The sequence below is a fragment of the Hemiscyllium ocellatum genome, chromosome 16, assembly GCF_020745735.1.
Source record: "Hemiscyllium ocellatum isolate sHemOce1 chromosome 16, sHemOce1.pat.X.cur, whole genome shotgun sequence".
NCBI lineage: Eukaryota > Metazoa > Chordata > Chondrichthyes > Orectolobiformes > Hemiscylliidae > Hemiscyllium > Hemiscyllium ocellatum.
In genome coordinates, this window is record NC_083416.1 from 21,459,469 (window position 1) to 21,476,452 (window position 16,984).

The window sequence follows — 16,984 nt, forward strand, 5'->3', positions numbered from 1 at the left end:
TTTCATTATCTCACTCTTAAAGGTCTCTCACTTGCCAGAGGTCCCTTTCCTAGCAAACAAACTATACCAATCAAGTCCTGCAAACTCCTGTCTGATTTCATCAAAATTCACCTTGCCCCAATTTAAAACTTGAACCTACAGATCAGTTTTGTCCCTCTCCACAACTATTTTAAAGTTAGGTGGATTTGCCATGCTAACTTATCCCAAAGTGTTCAGGAATGTATAGGAATGCAGGTTTACAGGGATAGGGTAAGGGGATTGATCAGGGTGTGATGATCTTCAGAGGGTCAGTGTGGACTTGGAGTGCAGTGGTTTCCACACTGTAGGGATTCTATAAAAACATCGGTAGCATGATGACTCATTGGTTAGCATTGCTGCCTCACAGCACCATCAACCTGAGTTCGAATTCAGCCTTGGGAGAATGTGAGATACTTGTATTATGGGTGAGGTACAGAAGACTGGAGGGTGACTAACGTGGTGCCACCATTTAAGAAGGATGGTAAGGAAAGGCCAGGGAAATATAGACCAGTCAGCCTGACAGTGGTGGCAAACAAGTTGTTGGAGGGAATCCTGAAGGATAGGATTTACATGCATTTGGAAAGGCAAGGACTGATTAATGATAGTCAGCATGGCTTTGTACATGGGAAATCATGTTTCATGAACTTGATTGGGTTTCATGAAGAAGTGACAAACAGGATTCATGAGGGAGGAGCGGTAGGATCTATATGGAGTCAAGATTCGTGGTGCTGGAAATGCACAGCAGATCAGGCAGCATCCGAAGAGCAGGAAAATCGACATTTCGGGCAGGACTGTTTGGAGCAATAAATGGGAGGGGGTGGGTCTGGGGAGAAGATTGCTGGAAGTGTAATAGATGGAGAAAGTGAGGTCTGCAGATGCTGGAGATCAGAGCTGAAAATGTGTTGTTGGAAAAGTGCAGCAGGTCAGGCAGCATCTAAGGAGCAGGAGAATCGACGTTTCGGGCACGAGCCCTTCTTCAGGAATGAGGAAAGTGTGTCCAGCGGGCTAAGATAAAAGGTAAGGAGGAGGGACTTGGGGGAGGGGCATTGGAAATGCGATAGGTGAAAGGAAGTTAAAGTGAGGGTGATAGGCCGGAGTGGGGGCTGAGAGGTCAGGATGAAGATTGCAGGTTAGGAAGGTGGTGCTGAGTTCAAGGGTTGGGACTGAGACAAGGTGGAGGGAGGGGAAATGAGGAAACTGGAGAAATCTGAGTTCATCCCTTGTGGTTGGAGGGTTCCTAGGCGGAAAATGAGGTGCTCTTCCTCCAGCCGTATGTCACTGTGGTCTGGCGATGGAGGTGTCCAAGGACCTGCATGTCCTTGGTGTAGTGGGAGGGGAAGTTGAAGTGTTGAGCCACGGGATGGTTGGGTTGGTTGGTCCGGGTGTCCCAGAGGTGTTCTCTGAAATGTTCTGCAGGTAGGCGGCCTGTCTCCCCAATATAGAGGAGGCTACATCGGGTGCAGCGGATGCAGTAAATGATGTGTGTGGAGGTGCAGGCGAATTTGTGACGGATATGAAAGGATCCCTTGGGGCCTTGGAGGGAAGTAAGGGGGGAGGTGTGGGTGTAAGTTTTGCATTTCTTGCGGTTGCATCGGGTGCAACGGATGCAGTAAATGATGTATGTATCAGGTGTAGCGAAGGGTCTGTTTCCATGCTGTACATCTCTATGATGTATAGCATGGGATGGATAGAGACAAGCTTTTTCCCAGGGTGAAGGATTCAATAGCAGAGGTCATGCTTTCAAGGTTAGAGATGGAAAGTTTAAGGGGGATACACGTGGCAAGTACTTCACACAGAGGGTGTTGGGCATTTGGAACGCGTTGCCAGCAGAGATGGTAGAGGTAGGTACAGTAGATTCATTTAAGATGCGTTTGGACAGATGCATGTGTAGGTGGGGAGCAGAGGGATACAGATGTTTAGGAATTGACCGACAGGTTTAGACAGTACATTTGGATTGGCTCAGGATTGGAGGGCCGAAGGGCCTGTTCCTGGGCTGTAAATTTTCTTTGTTCTTTGTTCTTTGACATTATGATTGTCTGTGTGGTTTTCCTTCAGGTGCTCTGGTTTCCTCCCACAGTCCAAAGGTGTGCAAGTTAGAAGAATTTGCCATGCTAAATTGCCCATGGTGTGGTGTGCATGGATGTGTCAGTTAAATACATTAGCCTTGGAAAATACTGGGTGATAGGATCGGGGGTAGTGGGGGGTGGGGGATGGGGGGAGGGGGTGGTGGATTCTGGCTAGGATATTCTTCGGAGGTTCAATGTGTTGGGCAAAATGGCTTTTTTTTCCACACAATAGGTATTCCATGGTATCTCTATGGAATAATGTCCTTGGCCCAACCATCTTCAGGTGCTTTATTGATAACTCTCCCTTAAACATTAAGTCAGAAGTGAGGATGTGTACTTACAATTGCATAGTGATCAGCATCAATCTCAACTCCTCAGATGTTGAAGCAATTCTTATCTATATGCAACAAGACTGAGATAATATCCAGGTTTGGGCTGTTAAGTGGTAAATAACATTTGTACCACTCAAATGTTAGGTAATGGCCATCACTAGCAAGAGAGAATCTAACCATCACCCCTTGTTGTTTAACGTCAGTATCATCATTAAATCACTCATTATCAATATCTTGGGGGGCTTACTATGACCTTGCGCTGAACTGGATTAACCATATAAATACTGTGACTACCAAAAGACATCAGAGCTGTCATTAAGCATTAGTGTTGAAAAAAGTGAATGTGGATGGTGGTGAATTTCATGTCAATCAAGCAACTGCTTTCTTCTGGATGTGTCAGGTTTCTTGTGTGGTATTGAGTTGCATTCAGCAAAGCAAGTTGGGAGTTTTTCATCACACTCATGACTTGTATCATATAGTTTGAAGACAAGTACTGGGGAGTCAGGTGGTGACTTAGGTGCCACAGATTTCCCAGGCCCTGATCTGCTTTGGTAGCCACAATCTTTATATAGTTTAACCAGGATATTCTGCAGTAACTCACCAAGTATCCTTAGAATCTTCCAAACTTATGATCTCTGTCATCTCGAAAGAGAAGGGCAGCAGCTGTGTGGGGGCACCACCAAGTTCCCTTCTAAGACACTCAGCAAACTTGGAACCTATATTACAGTTGCTGGACCAAAGCCTAAAAGTCACTTCCAACTGTAGGTTCTCCTACACACAAGGACAGTTGTAGTTCAAGAAGGTATCACCTTCTTGAGAACAGTTAGAGGTGAGCAATAAATGTTGGTCTAACCAATGATGCCTAAATCCTATGAATGAATTTTAAAAAGTTCAAATTCACTTCATCTGTTATTAGCATGAACTATGTTGAGAAACTGAAGAAAAATATATATGCAAAGTTTATGGATATCAGTTACTGCCCCCCAGCCCTTCAAACCTGCACCTCACTCATTAAAAAAAAGATTCCTCTGATCAATATTACCCATCCCCAACCTCCCTTATCTCTCAAATGTTTGACCATGGGTGCATGGTGGCTCAGTGGTTAGCATTGCAGCCTCACAGTGCTAGGGACACGGATTCAATTGCAATCTTGTCTGTGTGGAGTTTGTACATTGTCCCCACGGCTGTATGAGTTTCCATTTGGTGCTATGATTTTCTCCCACAGTCCAAAGATATACAGGCTAAGTGGATCAGCTATGTTCAATGTGAGGTTTCAGGAATAGGGTTGAGTGATATGGGGTTGTGGGTCTGGGTGTGATGCTCTTTAAATGGTCAATGCAGACTCAAGGTACTGAATGGCATCATTCTATAGTGCAGGACTTCTATGATTTTTTTTCTACCAAATCTGTGCACAGGAATGTGTTGAAAGATTCGAAAGGCAGATTATTAGTTAATTGGAGAGAGACTCCAAATGCAGCATAGAGGGATCTAGGTGTTCTTGTGCATGAAATAAAAAATCAGCATGCAGGTGTAGTAATTAGGAAATTAAAAATAGAGAAGTCTTGATACAACTGTACAGTGTGTTGCTGAGGATGCATCTAGAGTACTGTGTACAGTTTTGGTTCCTGTATTTAAGATAGGAAGTCATCAAAAGTAGTTCAAAAATGATACATTCAGATGTAAGACCATAAGACCATAAGACATAGGAGTGGAAGTAAGGCCATTCGGCCCATCGAGTCCACTCCGCCATTCAATCATGGCTGATGGGCATTTCAACTCCACTTGCCCGCATTCTCCCCGTAGCCCTTAATTCCTCGAGACATCAAGAATCTATCAATCTCTGCCTTGAAGACATTTAGCGTCCCGGCCTCCACTGCACTCTGCGGCAATGAATTCCACAGGTTCACCACTCTCTGGCTGAAGAAATGTCTCCACATTTCTGTTCTGAATTGACCCCCTCTAATTTTAAGGCTGTGTCCACGGGTCCTAGTCTCCTCGCCTAACGGAAAAAATTTCCTAGCGTCCACTCTTTCCAAGCCATGTATTATCTTGTAAGTTTCTATTAAGTCTCCCTGTAATCTTCTAAACTCCAATGAATATAATCGCAGGATCCTCAGCCGTTCCTCATATGTTAGACCAACCATTCCAGGGATCATCCGTGTGAATCTCCGCTGGACAGTTCCAGTGCCAGTATGTCCTTCCTAAGGTGTGGGGACCAAAACTGGACACAGTACTCCAAATAGGGCCTAACCAGGGCTTTATAAAGTCTCAGTAGCACAACGCTGCTTTTATATTCCAACCGTCTTGAAATAAGTGACACATTCAATTCGCTTTCTTAATCACGGACTCAGCCTGCATGTTTATCTTTAGAGAATCCTCGACTAGCACTCCCAGATCCCTTTGTACTTTGGCTTTATGAATTTTCTCACTGTTTAGAAAGTAGTCTATGCTTTTATTCTTTTTGCCAAAGTGCAAGACCTCGCATTTGCTCATGTTGAATTCCATCAGCCATTTCCTGGACCACTCTCCCAAACTCTGTCCAGATGCTTCCTGGGTGAAGGGTTTGCCTTATGAAAAATAGTTAAAGGTTAGACCTTCATTCACTAGAATAATAAAGGAGAATCTAATTGAACCATTCTGATGGGTCTTGACAGGGTAGATATTGAGAAGATGATTTCACAGTGGAGAAATCTTGAACCAGGGACATATTTCCAGAATAAGGGGACACTCATTTAAAACTGAGAATTGAAGGAACTTCTCTTAGAGGGTAGTAAACATCTAGAATTTGTAACAGAGTTGTGGAGGCTACCCAGATCACTGAAAGATTTTTTAAAGAGATAGGCTTTTGAAATATTCAGTAGTAAACTGTGAAATGGTCGTATAAAGAGATATTATGAGACAGATCAGAGATGAATTTTATAGAATTGTGACACAGCTTCCCACTCCTATTTCTTATTTTCCTATGTTCTCTTTGCAGTGCCACTTGTAGAATATACCATTAGTAGTGCAATTATGAACTTCAGTGGTATTTAATTTGTCACACATGCCTTGTGCATGAAGGCTGACCTCAACATTCCTCACTACCACCTCATTTAGAAGGCAGCAGGCTCTCCACCTCATGTTTTTAAGTCCAATTAAATGGCTTCTAACTAATTAAACCTTTAATTCACACCTTAGGAAAGAGGTAGATTGCATCAAATTCTGCCTGTTATCTCTCATCTTAATTAAAAGGTACTTGTTAGTACCCTTATTCTTGCAGAACTACATAAATCTGAGTACATTCAAAACTGTGCTACCTAAATCCAAATTTGTACAAGTCCCATTCAGCCAAACACCCCAATCTATGTTCAGCAACATATTATTTTTAGCAATCTTATCCTTATTTTCAAATCTCTCCATTGTCTCTCCCCTCCCTCATTTCTAGAGCTCATTATAGCACAACCAGCAACTGAGATCTTGGGACTCCTTCAATTTGCCACTAAGATGCTTCATCAGTCCACTCCAACCAGCTCTGAACTTATTCCTTTGGAGTTACCTTTATTTAAATTAAGTATAGTTGTTTCCAAGCCAAATTTTCTGTCTCAATTTGAATGCTAAATTTTACTTTGTTCTTGTCATTTTTTTTTCTCAATGATGTTTTATTCTGAGATAATTTATTACACCTGCCTCATTTCACATTACCAGATTCAACATATCCTAGTCCAGGCTTGGATTCACAACATATTGTGCTGGGAAGCTGTCCCAAGTACACTCTATGAATTCCATCTTACGGCTTTTGATTTTTCAAATCTGTTTGAAAATTAAAGTTCACCATTATTAATGTACTTTTTTAACAATTCTCATTCTCCCCTGATTTATTTTCTGGCTCACCATATAGCTACTGTTGGGGGCTGATATATTTGTAATAGTGTCTTCTGCTCCTTGTTATTTAATACTTAAATCTGTCTGAGAGGAAATAAATCCAATAACTATTACTACAAACAAAAAAGTGCTAGGAAACTAGGGGGGACTAAAAGACGATAAGTCCTCTGAACCTGATGGGTTACATTCTAAGCCATTAAAGGAAGTAGCTATAGAGATTATGGAGTAATCTTTCCAAGTAATCTTCGACTCTGGAAAAATCTCAGAGAATTGGAGAACAATGCCTCACTTTGAAAAACAGTGTTATAAAGCATAGAGGGAGATATTAAACACATAACTATAAGTCAATTAGTTTAACATTTGTCATTGGGAAAATGGTTACAGAGGGTTGGCTTGTATTCATTGCAGTTTAGGAGAATGAGGGGGATATTATTGAAACATATAAGGTTCTCAGAGGGTGTTATGTCTGTGTGCATTATCTCTTTCAGAGAGTGGGTCATGTAATTAGATTAGATTAGATTACTTACAGTGTGGAAACAAGCCCTTCGGCCCAACAAGTCCACACCGACCCGCCGAAGCGCACCCCACCCATACATATACCCCTTACCTAACACTACGGGCAATTTAGCATGGCCAATTCACCTGACCCGCACATCTTTGGACTGTGGGAGGAAACCAGAGCACCTGGAGGAAACCCACGCAGACAAGGGGAGAATGTGCAAACTCCACACAGACAGTCGCCTGAGGCGGGAATTGAACCCAGGCGCTGTGAGGCAGCAATGCTAACCACTGTACCACCGTGCCGCCCACCATGCACCGTGATGCAGGGATAGGTTCTAGAGGGGCCATCTAAGACTGACTGTGGAGCTGAGATGACACTTAATAAAGTATTCTTGTTCTAATTTTCCATCCATCTACCTTGTGTTCTATTTATGGTTTCAGCACACCACATACATAATTAGTGGCAATAAGAGTGGGATCAAGCCCACAAACCTTTGTGGAAACAACATTTTTGATGTTGGGAGAAAGGAAATTGTCTGGATTCAAAAATGGCACAGGATTGTGTAGGTAATGTTGAGAGATGCAGTTGCACGGGACCTTAGGCTTCAATTGATGCCAGAGAAGAATTGTACACACCGGGAAGTGGACCAAGAGCGGCATTCATGAGAGACTTGAGCCACAGCCAAAATTGAAGTGGGGAGTACTCACCTGGGAGCTTACCAAATTCACTGTGGAAAATGATTGCGAGGGGACTCGGGTGCTGGGTGTTGCCAGGGAAGAACAATGCTTTGACACCACCAATGAAGGAGCAACTGGCACTAAGGGGTCTTGGGGCTGCAAATAACTACTGAACTCAAATGGCTGGAAAAATTCCTGCCAGCGGGAAAATATTATTGTCACATGTACCTAAGTGCAGTGCAAAGTTTTGTTTGCTAGCAGGACAGACAGATCATAATAAACAAGGACATACAGATCATAAGCTGAGAAAAAAAAACTGAGAGGCATATAAGTTATGTTGCACAAGTGGAGCACTAGGCAAGATCAACATTAGCGGGATCAGCATTATTTGAAGCTACAGAATCCATTCATCAGCCTAATAACAGCCAGAAACAAGCTGTTCCTGAACCTGTTACTACATGTGTTCAAGCTTGTATATCTTCTACCTAACAGGAGAGCATTACTGGGGTGCGATGGGTCTTTGAAAATGTTGGCAACCTTTCTCTAGCAGCTAGCAGCCCTGGGCAGAGCAGTTGCCATACAAAGCCATCATACACCCGGACAGTATGCTTTCAATGATATATTTGTAAAAGTTAGTGCAGATCCTTCTGGACATGCCAGATTTCCTGAGCCACCTGAGGAAGAAGAGGCATTGTTGTGCCTTCTTGCCCATCACATCCACATGGGAAGTCCCAGACAGGTTGTCAGTTATTGTCACTCCTAGGAACCTGACACTCTCCACCCTCTCAGCCTCAGCTCCAATGATGTAAATGAGGACATGTTCTCCTCCTTTCTTTCTGAAGTCAATGGTCAGCTCTTTAATTTTGCTGACACTGAGAAAGAGATTATTCTCACTACACTGTCACCAAGCCCCCTATCTCCGTTCTATATTCTAATGTTTTTGTTAGATTTCAGTCCTATGGTCAGCAAGCTTGTAGATGGCATTCATTCAGAATTTGCCAACACAGTTGTAGGTGTACAGGAAGTACAGTAGGGGGCTGCAGACACATCCTTGAGGAGCTCTAGTGTTGAGTGTTTTTGTGGAGGAGGTATGCTTGTCTGTCTTCACTGTCTATGGATCAAAAAGCTGAGGTTTGAGTTGTAGAGGCAGAGCCGAAACCAAGATCTCGGAGTTTTGAGATCAACCTCAGGGGGATGATGGTGTTGAAGACAGAGCTGTAGTCAATGAGTTGTAGTCTGACATAGGTATCCCTGTTGTTCAGATGTTGCAGGGTTGAGTGCAGTTGTAAAGAAATGGCATCCACTGTCGACTTGTGACATCAGTAGACAAATTGTAAGGGATTGAGGCAGGCTGGGAGATTAGAATTGACGTAGACCATGACTAGCCTCTCGAAGCACTTCATGATTATGGAGGTCAGAACCACTGGGCGGTAGTCATGAAGGGATATTGCATGTGCTTTCTTAGTTACTTGGATGATGGTGGTCTTGAAACAGGTTGAAAATGTTGGTGAATACCTCCATTGTTGGTTTGCACAGGATCTAAGTGCTTGTCTGGGGACTTTGTTTGGGTCCATTGCTTTCCTTGGGTTGACTCCGAGGAAGATCGATCTGACATCTGCAGTAGTGACAGTGGGCTGTTGGGACATGTGACACTGCCCTGCTGGCATTCTGCTCGAACCAGACAGAGAAAACATTGAGCACATCAGAGAGGAGTGTGCTTTATTTGCAAACTTGCTCTGCTTCATTTTGCCATCTGTAGTGCTGTTTCAGCCTTGCCATAGGTGACAGGAGTCAATTTGGTTGGTTTGGGCCTTTATCTTGGTCCGTTTCTGCCTCTTGAGCACCCCTGATGGCTTTGCAGAGATCATATCTGGATTTTTTTGTACAAATCTGGATCATCCAACTTGAACACTGGTCTTCAAGTAGGGATTGGATTTCCTGAAGGAGAGTTGATAAAGAGTGACACTGAAAAAAGCACAGCAGGTCACGCAGTACCTGAGGAGCAAGACAGTCAACATTTTGGACTTAATGCTTTCACAGGACTGGGGAGGGGGAAGGGGGCTGAGAAATAATTGGAGAGGGTGGGGTTGGGGAATGGTGATAGGTGAGCGAAGGAAGGAGATGATTATGATCTGGTATGGGATTGAGGAAGGGTAAATTTTGGAAACTGGTGAATTCAATGTTGAGACCACATGGTTGTAGGCTTCCAAAGTGGAACATGACATGTTCCTCCTCTGATTTGCAGTTGGCCTTATTTAGATAGTGGAGGAAGCCCAGAATGGACATGTTATGGGGGAAGTGGGAGGGGGAGTTGAATTGGATGGCTACAGGAAGGTGGGATTGGTTGATACATGTGGACGACAGATGTTCCTGAACCATTCTGTGAGTTTGTGCTTGGTCTGTTCAATGTAGAAGAGACCACATCGAAGTAACAGATGCAGTAAATGAGGTTCAAGGGTTTGAAAGTGAATCACTGATGGATATGGAATGATCTTTTGGGACCTTGGATGGAGGTCAGTGATTGCTGGTTTTACACTTCTTACAGTGATAGAGGAAGTTGCCGGGTGTGGAGAGATGGTTAGTGGGGAGTGTGCATCTAGGAAAGGAGTCATGGAGGGAATGGTTCCTACGGAATACAGATAGGGGTGGGGACGGAAATGCATTTTTGGTGGTGAGGTCTGTAGGTGGTGAAATGGCAGAGAATATACTCTGGATTTGGAGAGTGGAATGCGAGAACTAGGAGGACTCTATCCTTGATGTAATTGGGGTTCGAATTGCGTGAAATGGAGGAAATGCGATTGAGGGCATCATTGATAACAGGGGACGGGAAATTATGATCCTGGAAGTAGAAGGACATCTGGAATGGAATCACGCATCCTGGGAGCAGATACAATGGAGGCAGAGGAATTGGGAGTGGGGGATCACATTTTGATAGGAGTCGGGATAGAAGGAGGTGTAGTCAAGGTAGCTGTGGGAGTTTGTTGGTTTGAAGTAGATGTCAGTGTTAAGTCGGTTGCCAGAAATAGAGAGAGAGAGGTCCAGAAAAGGAAGGTGAGGAGATGTCCAGGTGAGGTCAGAATGGAAGGTGTGGGTGTAGCAGATGAACTATTCAAGCACATCGTGGGAGTACGAGGCAGCGCTGATACAGTCATTGATATGGCAGAGGAAAAGGTGGGGCATGGTGCCAGTGTAGTTGTGGAAGAGAAACTGTTCCACGTATCCTAAGAAGAAGCAGGCAGAGCTGGGACCCACATGGATATCCATAGCCAACACCTCTGGTTTGTAGGAAGTGGGGGCATTGAAAGGTGAAGTTATTTAAGGTGAGGACCAGTTCTGCCAATCGAATAGGAGTTGAGGGTTACTGGGTGGGTTGATGGGAGAGGAAGAAAGGGGGCTTTGAGGCATTCCTAATGGCGGATGCCAGTGTAGAGGGACTGGATGTCCGTAGTGAGGATGAAGTGTTAGGGGCTGGGGAATCTGAAGTTATGGAGGAGATGGAGAGTGTGGGTAGTATTCTGGATGTATTTGGGGAATTCCTGGACCAAAAGGGACAAGAATCGAATTGAGATAAGCAGAGATGAGTTTGGTAGGGCAGGTAAAGGCAGAGAAAATCAGTTGACTGGGGCAGTCAGGTTTATGGTTTTGGGTAAGAGAGAGAACCAGCAGTGTGGGGATGGGGCACGATGAGCTTGGAGGCTGAGGATGGGAGGTCACCAGAGGTGATGAGATTTTGGATGGTCTTGGAAATGATGGTTTGGTATGACAGATCATGATCAAGGGGGCAGTAGGAGGAGGTGTTAACAAGTTGGTATCTAGCCTCAGCGATGTCAAGGTCGGTGTGCCATAAAATCCCACTTCTTTTGTTGGATGGTTTGATTGTGACTTTGAGGTTGGAGTGAAGGTAGTGGAGGGTTGTGTACACAAGGTTTGGTAGTTGGAGTGAGTGAGAGGGGTGGAGAGATTAAGACAGTTAATGTCATGACAGCAGTTGAAGATGAAGAGGTCCAGGGAGGGTAAGAGGCCAGCATGGGGTGTCCAAGAAGATGGAATGTGTTAGAGGCTAGAGAAAAGGTTTTTGGAGGGTGGATGGGAGTCACAACTGAAAAAGTAGGCATGGAGGTGGAGGCAATGGAAAAAGAGTTCAACATCATGGCATGTACAGAATTCACTGGCAAAGGGGCATAGTGGAATGAAGGAAAAGCCACAAACCTGACTGCCCCAGTTGATAAATTTTCTCTGCGTGCTCCTGCTCTACCAAACTCATCTTCACTCATCTCAAATTCGTCCTGTTACCCCTTGGTCTTGGAATGCCTTACATATGTTCAGGACACCACCTTTGTCCTCTACCTCCTCCAGGACTTCAGATTCCCTGGCTCCCAACACCTCATTTTTACCATGGATACCCAGTCCCTCTAAAACCACATTCCCCCATGAGAAAGACCTCAAAGTCCTCCATTTCTTCCCCTCCCACAGACTCACCCAGTCACCCTCCATTGACACTCTTTGAATGGCAGAACTGGCTTTCACCTTGAACAACTTCTCCTTTCAATGGTCCCAGTTCCTCCAAACCAGAGGGGTGGCTCTGGGTACCCACATGGGTCCCAACTATGCCTGCCTCTTCATAGGATACATGGAACATTTCCTCTTCCATAGCTACACTGGCACCATCCCCTAGCTTTTCCTCTGTGACATCGATGACTGTACCAGCATTGCCTTGTGTTCCCACGACGGGCTTGAACATTTCATCCACTTCGATCACACCTTCTACTCTGACCTCAAATTCAACTAGATCATTTCTGACACCTCCCTCCCCCTTTCTGGACCTCTCTATCTCCATATCCAGTGACCAACCTAACACTGTTATCTACTTCAAACCGACTTAGGAAATGCTGGATGGTTTATTGTACAACAGCTCCCTGATTCTGACACTAGGCTTAGTGAGATGTGGTGTGATGAAAAACACAGGAGGCAGATACTTCTGAGGCAAAGCAAACTCTGATTTAATAAAACAAGCAAAATTGTGAATATATAAAATCCCTGACACGGAAATGAATACTTAGAAAAAAAAACAATGCTGTGCATCAAGTGAAATGAGCCTTATCTGACAGCTACTGACAGTCCAGTTAACTCTTGCAGCCCCAACTTGGTACAGTGGGTTTTGAATTACAGAGAGCTATTAATTACTGGGTGACAGAGGAAATGAGAGAGAGAATAATCATGAATCCTAATGTCTAATCCTATTTACCTTCCCTGAGGAATGCCCTGTACCTTCGGCCCTGAAGCCTACCCTTCCTACCCCACCTTACTGAGCTGAGACATAAGGTCTTGATGACATTATGCTCACCCATAAAGTGGCTTGGCTTGGACAGTGGTGGATGTCACTGGCACTGCCTCCTGTTGATCTCTCGGCTCTCCAGTCACTTCTCATCAATACGTGGAGGTTCATGAATGACAAGGTTGCTCACTCTCCTTCTTTTCTTGAGTCTGTGACTAGCTGTGGCTGATCCACTTGATGCTGGCTGGACCTCTTGCCGAACGACACCAAAGGTCAGTTGTACTGACTGTCAGTTTCCCTTATCTCCCGCCAAATCCAGATTTGATCACTGAGCTGCTGTTGCTCCTTTCGGGGCTGAATGATCTGCATGAGTATTAGATGAGGTGTGATTGTTTTTTCCTTTGTTCTTTATTCTGAGGGCATCACTAACCATACTACATTTATTGCCCATCCTTAATTGCCCAGAGGGCAACTGAGAGTCAACCACTTTGTTGTGGGTCTGAAGACACATGTGGGCCAAATCAGGTAAGAAAGGGCATTCGTGAACCAAATGTCTTTTTCCAACAATTGGCAATGGATTTATAGTAGTCATTAGATTCCTTAATTCCAGATATTTATTGAATTTAAATTCCACCTTTTACTATGGTGGATTCGAACCCTAGTCCTGAGAACATTACCTGGATCTCTGGATTAACAGTCCAGTGATAATATCACTTGGCCATCGGCTCCCCATGATTCTCCAATAAAAGTGAGTGGGTTTCCGAAAGTTTTGAATGTCCATTATTTCTATTAGATGGGTGTAGGTTAAGGTGTTGCAGATAGTGTGAAGGCCTTCTCATTCAAGGAAAACAAGTTTGCATGCTGTACAATAGTATGGAATGTTCAGTATCTCTGCATCCGAGCAAATAATTAAAAGTCAAATGGTTTCCTAATTTTGTAGGCTCCAGAATGTCTCAGTTGTTTGCTCTGCAGTCTGGTGTTCATTTTCTTTTAGCTGAGGCATTTGTGAGAGTCTTCCTTCAGCTAAAGCCCTGTTCCGATAGCTATCTCCAGGTTTACATAATGTCTAGTCTGTCTCGGCTAGAGAACTTAGTGACTCTTAGTTCAAGTGTAAATTCCACAAACCCGTGTCTCATGTTCAGAGGCTTTTAATCCAGGGTATCTGATGGGAAGTCTTGCCCCACTTCACACCACAGCTACCCTGACTACACCTCCTCCTGTCCCAACTCCTGTAATAATTCCTCCGCCTCCATTGTATCTGCTCCCAGGATGAGCGATTCCATTCCAGGGTATCTCTGATGTCCTCTTACTTCTGGGACCATAATTTCCCCTCACCTGTTATTAATGATGCCCTCAACTGCATCTCCTCCATTTTCTCAACTTCGCCCTTGAACCGTCCACCCCAAGCGCAGCAAGAATAGAATCCCCCAGTCCTCACATTCCACCCACCTAATCTCCATATCTGGTGTATCATCCTCTGCCATTTTTGCCACCTACAGTCAGACCCCACCATAAAAAATACTTCCCTCCCCATCCCTAAATGCATTCTGTAGGGATTGTTTCCTCTGTGACTCCCTCATTTGGTTCACCAACCCTGTCTCCACACCCAGCATCGTCCCCTACTGCCGTAAGAAGTGCAAAACTGGCACCCACACCTCCCCCCTCACCTCCATTCAAGCCTCCTAAGATAATTTCGTATCTGGTAGAGATTGACTTGCACATCCTTGACCCTCATTTACTGCATCCATTGCTCTTGATGTGGCCTCCTCTACATCGGAGAAACTGAGTGCAAACTTGCAGAATGGTTCAGGGTCTCTGGTCCATATATACCAATCAACCCCACCTTCTTGTAGTCATCCATTTCCCTCACCCACTCCCCCGATGACGTGTCCATTCTGGGCCTCAGGAGCTTACAACCACACGACCTCAACACTGAATCCACCAGTTTCTAAATAGAACATAGAAAAATACAGCGCAGTACAGGTCCTTCGGCCCTCAATGTTGCGCCGATCCAAGCCCACCTAACCTACACTAGCTCACTATCTTCCATATGCCTATCCAATGCCCGTTTAAATGCCCATAAAGAGAGAGAGTCCACCACATTACTGGCAGGGCATTCCATGAACTCATGACTCGCTGAGTAAAGAATCTACCCCTAACATCAGTCCCATACCTACCACCCCTTAATTTAAAGCTATGCCCCCTCGTAATATCTGATTCCATACATGGAAAAAGGTTCTCATGGTCAACCCTATCTAAACCTCTAATCATCTTGTACACCTCTATCAAGTCACCCCTAAACCTTCTTTTCTCCAATGAAAACAGCCCCAAGTGCCTCAGCCTTTCCTCATACGATCTTCCTACCATATCAGGCAACATCCTGGTAAACCTCCTCTGCACCCGTTCCAGTGCCTCCACATCCTTCCTATAGTAAGGCGACCAAAACTGCACACAATACTCCAGATGCGGCCGCACCAGAGTCTTATACAACTGCAACATGACCTCAGGACTCCAGAACTCAATTCCTCTACCAATAAAAGCCAGTACACCATATGCCTTCTTCACAGCACTGTTTACCTGGGTGGTAACTTTCAGAGGTCTGTGTGCATGGACACCAAGATCCCTCTGCTCATTCACACTACCAAGTATCCGACCATTAGCCAAATACCCCATCTTCTTGTTACTCTTACCAAAGTGAATCACTTCACACTTAGCTACATTGAACTCCATTTGCCATCTTTCTGCCCAGCTCTGCAACTTATCTATATCCCGCTGTAACCTGCCACATCCTTCCTCACTGTCAACAACTCCACCGACTTTCGTATCATCCGCAAACTTGCTCATCCAACCTTCTAGCCCCTCCTCCAGATCATTTATAAAAATGAGAAACAGCAATGGTCCCAAAACAGATCCTTGTGGAACACAGCTGGTAACTGCACTCCAAGATGAACCTTTACCATCAACTACTACCCTCTGTCTTCTTCCAGCCAGCCAATTCCTAATCCAAACCTCCAACTCACCCTCAATGCCATACCTCTGTATTTTTTGTAGTAGCCTACCATGGGGAAACTTATCAAACGCCTTACTAAAATCTACATACACCACATCTACTGCTTTACCCTCGTCCACCTCCTTAGTCACCTTCTCAAAGAATGCAATAAGGTTTGTGAGGCACAACCCGCCCTTCACAAAACCAAGCTGACTATCCTAGATCACATTATTCCTATCCAGATGTTCATAAATCCTATCCCTTACAATTCTCTCTAAGACTTTGCCCACAACAGAGGTGAGACTCACCGGCCTATAGTTACTAGGGTTATCCCTACTCCCCTTCCTGAACAAGGGAACCACATTTGCTATCCTCCAGTCTTCTGGCACTATTCCTGTAGACAACGAGGACATAAAAATCAAGGCCAATGGATCTGCAATCTCCTCCCTTGCTTCCCAGAGAATCCTAGGATAAATACCATCAGGCCCAGGGGACTTATCTACTTTCACCCTTTCCAGAATTTCCAACACCTCTTCCCTACATACCTCAAAGCCATCCATTCTAATTAATTGTGACTCAATATTCACATCGGCAACAATGTCCTGTTTCTGAGTAAATACTGACGAAAAGTATTCATTCAGTGTCTTTCCAATTTCTTCAGCCTCCGCACGCAACTTCCCGCTACTACCCTTGACTGGAACTATTCCTACCCTAGTCATTCTATTATTCCTGACATACCTATAGAAAGCCTTTGGGTTTTCCCTAATCCTACCAACCAAGGACTTTTCATGTCCTCTCCTTGCTGCTCTTAGCTCTCTCTTTAGATCCTTCCTGGCTACCTTATAACTCTCAATTGCCCCAATTGAACCTTCATGCCTCATCTTTACATAGACCACCCTCTTCCCTTAAACAAGGGATTCCAATTCCTTACTAAACCACGGCTCCTTCACACGAGCCTTTCCTCCCTGCCTGACAGGTACATACTTATCAAGGACACTCAATAGTTGCTCCTTGAACAAGCTCCACATATCGATTGCACCCTTCCCTTGAAGCCTACTTTTCCAAGCCACGCATCCTAAGTCATGCCTCACCGCATCATAATTTCCCTGCCCCCAGCTATAACTCTTGCTCTGTAGTGCACACTTATCCCTCTCCATCACTAGGGTAAAAGTCACCGAAATGTGGTCACTGTCCCCAAAGTGCTCACCTACCTCCAATTCTAACACCTGGCCTGGTTCATTACCCAGAACAAAATCCAGTATGG